The sequence below is a fragment of the Xenopus laevis genome, chromosome 3S, assembly GCF_017654675.1.
Source record: "Xenopus laevis strain J_2021 chromosome 3S, Xenopus_laevis_v10.1, whole genome shotgun sequence".
Taxonomy (NCBI): Eukaryota; Metazoa; Chordata; class Amphibia; order Anura; family Pipidae; genus Xenopus; species Xenopus laevis.
In genome coordinates, this window is record NC_054376.1 from 27,018,791 (window position 1) to 27,028,649 (window position 9,859).

Here is a 9,859-nt window from a genome sequence, read left to right on the forward strand (position 1 = left end):
TACTCACTGGGGGGAGTTTTTTATTCGCTTTTACCCAGTCTAGGGCATTGTCAATGCTTGATACATGCTCAAGGATTCTTTTCTTGAAAGCGCGATTGGTCTTACCAATGTACATTTTGTTGCATGGACAAGTTAATATATATATTACATTAGTCGTATTGCAAGAAAAATAATGTGTAACCTTATACGATTTACCAAATCTATCCACAACTGATGGTTTATTATGTATGTACTTGCATGCTTTGCAATTCCCACATGGAAATGAGCTTGTTCTTACAGGTTTTGTCTTGTGTTTCGAAAAATGGCTTTTCACTAGGCGATCTCGTAAGTTAGGAGCTCTACGGCTACATAGTTGCGGACGGGAGCCTATTGATGTGGCCAAAACTGGATCATTTAGTAGTACATGCCAGTGTTTTACTAAAACAGAATTAATGTCTGGCCATTGTCTGCAAAAAGTAATAATAAATCTCGTGGGTTGCTCAGACACATTGCCAGTATTTTTTGTTCTATTCAATAGATTGATTCTTTGCGTCTTGATTGCTCTATGGTAGGCTTTCTGAATTATCGTGTGGGAGTAACCCCTCGTCCTGAGTCGCTCTGTAAGTTCACTTGTTCGAAGTTTAAATGTAGCCAAATCTGAGCAGTTTCGTCGTAACCTGAGGAATTCACCAACTGGAATTCCCCTTTTCGTTGAAATGGGATGATGTAGTATAGAATTGGTAGCGGTAGATTTGCGGTATAGATCTGTGGATATTGTACCATCACTATCCAAAATTAGTGTGACGTCTAGAAAATCCAGCTTATGATCGCTGATTGTGTGCGTCAATCTAATGTTCAGATCGTTATTATTCAGTTCCAGCAGGAATTTGTCACATCCTCTGTGTGACCCACCTTTAGTGTGCCGTGCGCTCATACACAGAACTCAGTAGAGTTTGGCCACAATGCTTTGCTGTTTAAAGACACGACCCATGCCGATTCTGACTTCCAATAGAAAATACAACGTACAACTACACATGTGGCAGCAACGCTTGACCACATTCCTGAAGATGGGTGCCCACCTGTACTACTCACACCCAAAATTAGAGAACTCTCCTTAGTAACATCAATCTCCTCTGTCCCACTCATTGGCTGATTTATTGTCTCCTAATGCAGGTTGTGCCTTTCATATATAATTGACCTCCACCACTGTACACTGTACAAGTACATTAGAGGACATTATAGACAAATGGCAGGGGACCTTTTTACCCATAAAGTGGATCACCGTACCAGAGGCCACCCCTTCAGACTAGAAGAAAAGAACTTTCATTTGGAGCAACGTAGGGGGTTCTTCACAGTCAGGACAGGGAGGTTGTGGAATGCACTGCCGGGTGATGTTGTGATGCTGATTCAGTTAATGACTATAAGAGGGACTTGGATGATTTCTTGGACAGACATAATATCAAAGGCTATTGTGATACCAAATTCTATAGTTAGTATAGGTATGGGTATATAGAATTTAATTAAAAGTAGGGAGGGGTGTATGTATGGATGCTGGGTTTTCATTTGGAGGGGTTGAACTTGATGGACTTTGTCTTTTTTCAACCCAATTTAACTATGTAACTATGTAACTATGTAACTGAAGCCTTATTATGTCAGTGCAGCAAAGAGCAATTCCAAAAATTAGCTTAAATATCCCAAATAAATAGAGTGGGGTTGAGGATGGATTCCTTTCTTTACATTTATTTAGTGCTTTTCCTAGACCTCTCTCTGTAGTCTCTTTTTTAATTCTCTATGAGATTGTATATTCTTTCAACCACTGCTCCGAATTGGAAGCAGCTGCAGCGTTAATACAACTGATTTACAGTAAAATATGTCTAGGGTAAATTGTGTTTTTAGATGAATATGGGTAAAAACAAAGTTTCCGTAAATAATGTTGATGTCGCAAAATCATTGTAAACAATCCTAACCTTTACGCCTTGACAAAGCTAACATAGCGAAACGCGCGTCGGCGTTTCATTTCCAGATCTGGTTATCTTTTAAACAATTATTTAAACTTGGGGTCAAACAATTTCGGAGGGTGGTGGATAGAATCTTTGCTCGGTTCAACTCCTTCTCTTTCTCTGCAATACTAAAACTCCCAGGAGACCGCGGAATTGTGGTTTTATAGGATATCGTAGTCTCTCAAATCAGCTTAGGGCTCAGTTAATTACGAGACCACAGTCCCGGTTACTCTGCCTTCTCCACCTTTGTGGTGTCCCAGGGATAGAACAAATTAGGTAGCAGTTTTGGGACAACTCCACCATCTCCTTTTTCATTTTCCTCCTTTTTCTCATGAATTTGAACATTGATTTATTTTTATTCTATCTAATGGCAGCCTAGTTAATTAACTAATCGAATCTTAGTAAGGATTACCTAATCCATTTAGCACTGTAGCACTTTATAATCTATTGTATTATATATTTCCATTTTAGTCAATCAATTATAACTATCAATTTATTCCTTAGTATTACTAGTAATTTAGAAACTGGTTATTAATTTTGGTATCACTTTATTAATCGCCGAATTTGTTGTGGGAAACAATAAATTTGGCCTCCCATGCTCCTCACTTATAATCCTTTGCACTGCACTTTATAATTTATTGCACAGCACTTTACAACAATAATAAGTGGCATATTCAACCTCATGCACTGACCAGTGGTGTTTAATTTTAATTTTTTAACCTACTACAAATAAGTGTGTTAATAATATTTTGTGACTGCCTGAGTTTAGTCTGTTCCAGTGGGGGTTCTTTTCTATTCTTTGGATATTGTGAAACAATCCTAACCAGAAACAGGCTTAGCCATTTGCCTGCAGCAGAATGTAAATTCTAGGGCGTTGGCATATTCATAAATGCAAGAAATAAACCAATTTCCAAAAAAAACTGTGTGTTGTTATGTGTGTGTTTTGTAACTGCACACAGTGTGCAGCAGAGGGAGCTGTAAACACAAAAATCAGGTCCATTCAATCTTCAGTCAACTACCTGGCCTAGATGGATGCCAGTGTTTTCTAAATTCCTTTACTAAGAGCATTTTGGAGGGAAGATAAGGGCAAACCAAATGATTGCCTGCCTTTAGCCAATAACCTTCCTAGTTTGAATACACATAGGAGAGCACCATGGAGCCTAGCTGCAGTCTTACAGATCCTGTAACATTAGGGGGAAAGGGAATCATTCTATTAACTCAGACTCGTTTTGTTGCAAGAAAACGGGCATCAAGCAGATGGGCTAAAAATCAACGAGTCACATAAGAAATGTCAGATTGTAGCACAGTGTGGTGCCAGCGTACATAGACTTTCATTTGAAAGACCAGGAGCTCCACTGCCTGTTTCAAATGAGAGACTGCAGTACTGAGCTAGAGATGGACACTGTATATCTGTCATGTCATGAACAAAAGTCAGCATCTGCAATAAGTCAGTGAGACAGCCTGTACCTTCACTGAGAGAGAGCTCACAATCAGTGAGATAGCCTGTATCTTCACTGAGAGAGAACTCAATACCAATGAGACAGCCTGTATCTTCACTGAGAGAGAACTCATAATCAGTGAGACAGCCTGTATCTTCACTGAGTGAGAAAGAGAATTCACAATCAGTGAGACAGCCTGTATCTTCACTGAGAGAGGGCTCACAATCAGTGAGACAGCCTGTATCTTCACTGAGAGAGAACTCACAATCAGTGAGACAGTCTGTATCTTCACTGAGAGAGAACTCACAATCAGTGAGACAGCCTGTATCTTCACTGAGAGAGAACTCACAATCAGTGAGACAGCCTGTATCTACAGTGAGAGAGGGCACAGAAAGTGAAACAGCCAGGCTGAAATGCAAGTTCACGGAGTGAGAACGTTACAGTAGTCAAGGAGGGAAATAATAATAGACTGAATATATGCTTCATTTTGCTAAGGTAAGGATGTATTAGGGCAATACTGAGCAGATGAAGCAAATGGATTTGGCAAGGGTTAAAAATAACTCCTAGACAGTGAGCCTGTATGTTATAGTTAAAGGTGATGTTGTGAACCATGAGAGCAGTGTCATGAATGTGTGCAAAATGTCTCGGAGGAGTGGTTAGCCAACTATGCCAAAAGCTGCCAAGAGATCTCAAAGGATGAGTATGGAATAGTGACCTTCATTCTAGAGTCCTGTATGGGTCCAATCAACCAGATCCATGCTCAGACTAGACCCACTAGCCCATCACCTGCCCCACATCCATCAGTCACCCAATACACCCCCTAACCAAAAAACACTACCTGCAAACCGGAATCAATATCATCATTGAGCGGAAGTGACATCACTCAGCCACTTATTCAGGTGCCAATTTGTCCAAGCCACAGGATATGGTGAGAAGGACCAGCCATGTCACGAGGTAGGTTAGCTGTGGACTGCCCAAATGTCAGGGAATTAGGGATTTTCTGCCCAAAACCCAACCACATTGCTGGTATTCCGTGGGTACCTGACCCGGTACAAGACTTTAGACACTTTTAGGTGAAGGTCATTGGTCATTAAGGCAGTTTATATGGATTAATTTGGGTGGCTGACAGTTTGCTGGGGGAGAAGTACAAAGTAGAGAAACTGTCCTACAGTTGGTAGGAGACCTGGGTTTTTGGAGGATGAGAAAAGTTAATTAGGTGAATAAGTGCAGGGCAGAGTGTACCAGAAATTGGGCAAAGTAAGTAAGAAGGCAGGTGGTCAAGGGAGTGCACCTGTGTTAAAGGAACAGTTCAGTGTAAAATTAAAAACTGGCTCTTATGTATCTATCTATCTACCTCCATCGATTTAGTTAATCTATCATCTCTCTCTCTCTCTCTCTCAATCTATCTATCTATCTATATCTTTCTATCTTATGTATCCATCTATCTACCTCTATCGTCAATTTAGTTAATCTCTCTCTCTCTCTCTCTCTCTCTCTCTCTATCATCTCTCTCTGTATCTATCTATCTCTCTCTCTCTCTATCTATCATCTCTCTCTCTCTATCATCTATCTCTCTATCTATCTATCTATCTATCTATCTATCTATCTATTATCTGTCTGTCTCTATTCTGTATTGATCTACTATTACATTGTATTTATTCTATAGCACATCACCCACCTATCAGGTTGCTCAGAGTGATAAGTGCTGCAGAATATTAGTGTGAGTCACTGTGTGAGTCATAAGGGTCAGGCGAGACTGCAGTGGTGCAGTGTGTGGTCTCTGCAGTCAGTGAAACTGATTCTTATTTGTACTTGGTTGTAATATGTATGCCGAAACATTTGATCAGGTTTTGAAGCACCTTGCAATAATAGTTGGGAATACTCCGTTTGAAGCACAATAAGGTACTGGTGTTCTATTTTTGTTTGAAAGATGTCCCCTTAACCATTAGAAGATGTTTTAAACCTCACAAAATGGTTGGAGTTTCAGGGTCTGCCACTGGCTTTTCTGCGAAAACTTTTTTGTGGTTTTCAGGCATCAAACAATTCTGGCTTGTTCAGACTTTTTTTTTATTTAAAAAATCAGAAAAATTCGGGTTTTGGTAAATAACCCCCTAGGTGTTCCACTATACTGAGCCAAATTTAGCAGAATTTCAGAATATAGTGGCACACTACAAGGCAGCTTTGAAGGGTTCATTTTATAAGGAAGGAATATGGAATAATGTGAAAAGGGTAAACAAACAAATGCTTATTAATAAACAGCTCCTGTGACCCTCACAACACTGCTCTGAATTGTGCCGGAGTTTGTCAGGAATGAGCTATAGAGCCCACCAGCTCCAACAATGGACATAGGTGCCAACAGTAAATTTATTCACACTAAGGGTGAACATGAGCCTACAAAACAAATACCAGTTTACTCATTTGGGACCCCACATGCTCGTGCATTAGGGATTGGCAGACAACAAGGCTTGCACAATGTTATGCTTGCAGACGGGTGACAAAAAATCCCCAAATAACCCATACATAGACTATTACATGGCTAACATGTAGAGGGGTATTTGGGGGTGTTTTGTCGCCCATGCTATTTCTCACCCATGGAGTGGCGACAAAACACCTTGAGTGCCATCACATTCCTCCCAACTGTCCTGTGTTTTGCGACAGACCTGATTTTGACAGCCCAACCTGCAGTCCGGATTGTTACTGAAATGTCCCGACTTTCTCTTTGATCTCCTGCACTGAAAAACAAAGTTTCTAAAACTTAGATACTTTTGTTACAATTTAAGATAAGCAAAGAAACAATTGTAACAATTTAAGATAAGCAGGTCTCTTGGGGAAACTGTTACTTGCAGCTTAAAGGGCAATTCACCTTCATTAGCAAAACTGTAATAACACATAAAACCTGAACCCTAAAACCTCCCAAATTTTGTAAAATGGACATGGTAATTAGGCAGTGTGGACATAAAATGGATGTGGTCAAAAGTTTTTGCTGCTCTGCGTGCGCTTGCAAGCTCTTTCTATGGCACTTTCTATTTTCAAAATGTTGAGAGGTATGCCATTACCCTAATGCTTCAGTGACTTTAGTGACTTCGGGTCTTTTTGACTTCGGGTCTTTTTGTAGCTTCGGGACTTCGGCTCCTCGGGTCTTTGGCTTTTTGGGACTTTGGCTCTTTGGGACATCAGCGGGTTTGGCATGGCTTTGGCGCTGTCAAGGGGAGCCCTGCTATTTGGAAAAATGCAGCACAGCCGTGCCCCACTTTAAGCCCGCTACAACAGTATCCCCTGTGCCCCCTGATGGTGGTCCTGGTGTAATTATTATCTGTGCGGTGTGACTTTGTATGCTTTTATTCCTGTGGCTTTAGCAGCGAGTGTGTTATGTTTGCACATGATTGTCACATGATTGTTATACAGGTTTAGTGGCAGGGAGTGTGTGTATGTGCTGCATTTATCCGGCTGAAGCATCGCTCTGTACTATTCTTTACAATTCAAATGCATTCTGAGCTGTAACCACCAATTACACTTATATGAGCCGACCTGTCAACACATCTCTTGTTTGTGCTGTAATGAGAGTTGCATTAGAATGTGATTATAAAGGCAGGGTAACAATATACAGGTTATGTAACAGAGCCATGAGCAATAGAGCAATAACACACACACACAGAAATAGAAAGACATGGCAGTGAATAGACATGTGAGACAACTATTATCCTTTATAATTATCACACTTGTCTGCAGCTCACAATCTCCACTATTATCCTGCAAGTACATATTTCTGTTTTCAGGAAATAATCTCATTATCAGACTGCTGCTATACTAACCTTGACTTTGTTCCATTCTGCTTCCTTGCCAGAAACCAATGTACAGGCGTGCCTCTCACACTGACAGTATTAATAAACCACAAAAAATCTCCACCTGCTTTGCACAAGCATTCTGCAGAACCAGGGGTGTAACTACAGACGAAGCAGACCCTGCGGCTGCAAGGGGGTCCAGGAGGTATAGCGGCCCCAATTCATATAAAATTCAATAAATGACGATAAAACATGTCAACCACTAGACATTTTGGGAGACTGATAAATAATTTGCCGTGGGGCCCAGAAATATCTAAATAAAACATTGTGCAGAACCACCCATTATCAGACTCTGGTTTTGGTGCCTTTCTCAAAACAGTAACATCAAAAAATGAAAGTTTGAAAGTAATAAAAATATAATGCAGTGTGCCCTTGCATTGATAAAATTCATCTGTTTGTTTCAGAAACACTACTATTGTTTATATAAATAAGCTGCTGTGTAGCAATGGGGGCAGCCATTCAAAGGAGAAAAAGCTCAGGCTACACAGCAGATAAGCTCTGTAGAACATAGTGGTGCTATCTGTTATCCACTATTTAACCTGTGCCTTTTTTCAATTTCAGCCATTGCTACACAGCAGCTTGTTTATATGGACTATAGTAGTGTTTCTGAAGCAAACACATCAGTTTTACCAGTGCAGGGCAACATTGCATTATATTTTCATTACTTTAAAATACTTTCATTTTTTGGTGTTACTGTTCCTTTAAACAGCAGGATTTTAGCATAGAAAATTGCATTTATTCATACTTTTTGAAGAAACAGGTAACTGTGATGGGTATATTAGGGGTTTCTGTGTTATGTGGGCCTCTATCACATTTTGGTTTGGAAACCAGAGTTCGCCTTTAAGTCAGCATTGGAGTGCACCCACAACCCCCCTTTTTTGTATTTTAACACTGCTGAGAGCAAATGATACAGTCAACTTCCAAACCTTAAACTGCCTGTCACTCAAAACGCTGGCACTCAATGACTGCACAGTGCACTCCTATGGTTTCCTTCCCATGAGAGTAATCATTTAATTTAACAGACCTGTAATCATACACTGATTTCCTTAAACTCAGGAACCATAGGAGATATGTGCTGGTTTTCAGGACCAATCATAAACAGACTTAAGGCAGATTTCTTACAAATATATATATATATATATATATATATATATACAGGTATATGTCAATAACAGTTGCATAACTATAGAGGAAGCAGACCCTGCAGTTGCAGGGGGCCCTGGGAAAACGGGGGCCCAGTCTGCTTCCTCTATAACCAACAAGAAACCCCTTCCCCAGCTGCTCTCTTACCTGCGGCGGGGAAGCAGAGCTTGTCGGCACAGGACGGATAGTGGGTGGAGCCTGGGTGGGGAGTGGGTGGAGTCTGAGCAGGGTGGGCAGAGTCCAGGCGGGAGTGGGCGGAGGCAGGGAGTGGGCAGGAGGATGAGGATCAGAGTGCGCTGGGCTAGAGTCCTGCGCGGGTCCATTTTTTGGGACCTGAACCCGACCCGTACCAGCAACCTGCAATCCACAACCCGGACCCGCAACCCGCATTCTTACCCGCTTGGACCCGCTACCCGACCCTACCCGCAAGTACCTTATCCGCAACCCGGACCCGCGACCCGCTGACCATCAAGAACCATCAAGTGCTGTCATTGTAAACCGGAAGTGACATCATCGGAAGTAGATGTGATCAGGGAAAAAAAGGAGTAAAACAGGAAGTGCTGTCATTGTAAACCGGAAGTGACGTCATTGGAAGTAGACGTGACCAGAAGAAAGGAGTGAATATTGATATTGACAGGCCCGGATTTGCGGCAAGGCCGCATAGGCCCGGGCCTAGGGCGGCAAAAATAGGGGCGGCATGCCGCCCAGCCGCATTATGGGGACGTTCGCATCCCCGTTCAACCACACCAGCTGCGCCGGCGTTTTTTCGCCGGCGCGCTGGGAAGGCGGGCGCTAGGACCGCGCGGCCGCCAGGTCGGACCGCGCGGCCTAGGGGCGCCCAGAAATGAAATCCGGCGCTGGATATTGAGAAGAACCGCGGCCCAACCCGCAACCCGCAGAACCGCCGACCTGCAGGTATACCCGCACCTGGAACTTCTAAACGCAACCCACAGGGTACCGCAGGTTTTTGCGGGTAACCCGCGGGTACCCGACCCGGTGCAGGACTCTACTCTGGGCCCCTCTGAAGATTTTTTGCAGGGGGACCCGGCGTCCTCTAGTTACGCCACTGGTCAATTAATATGAATGGTGACAGTAATGGAAAATATAACATAACATAAAAAGAAAATGAGCCATTCTGATGTGATGTCAATGTGTTTTTATATTAAAAAGTGTTTTCATTTTAAAATTAACTAGGGATGCACTGAATGCACTATTTTTGGATTTCAATCCTTTGTGAAACATTTAAATACTGAACTGAATCCGAACCCTAATTTACATATGCAAATTATGGCCAGGAAGGGCGAAAGCGAACAGCGCCCAGCATTCCTGGCAAAACATTTTTCTTACTTCCTTGTTTATCATGTGATTTTAAGGATTCAGATTTGGTTCGCTAGGCACTTGGATTCAGCCGAATCCTACTGAAAAAGTTGAATCCTGGCTGAATACCAAACCAAAT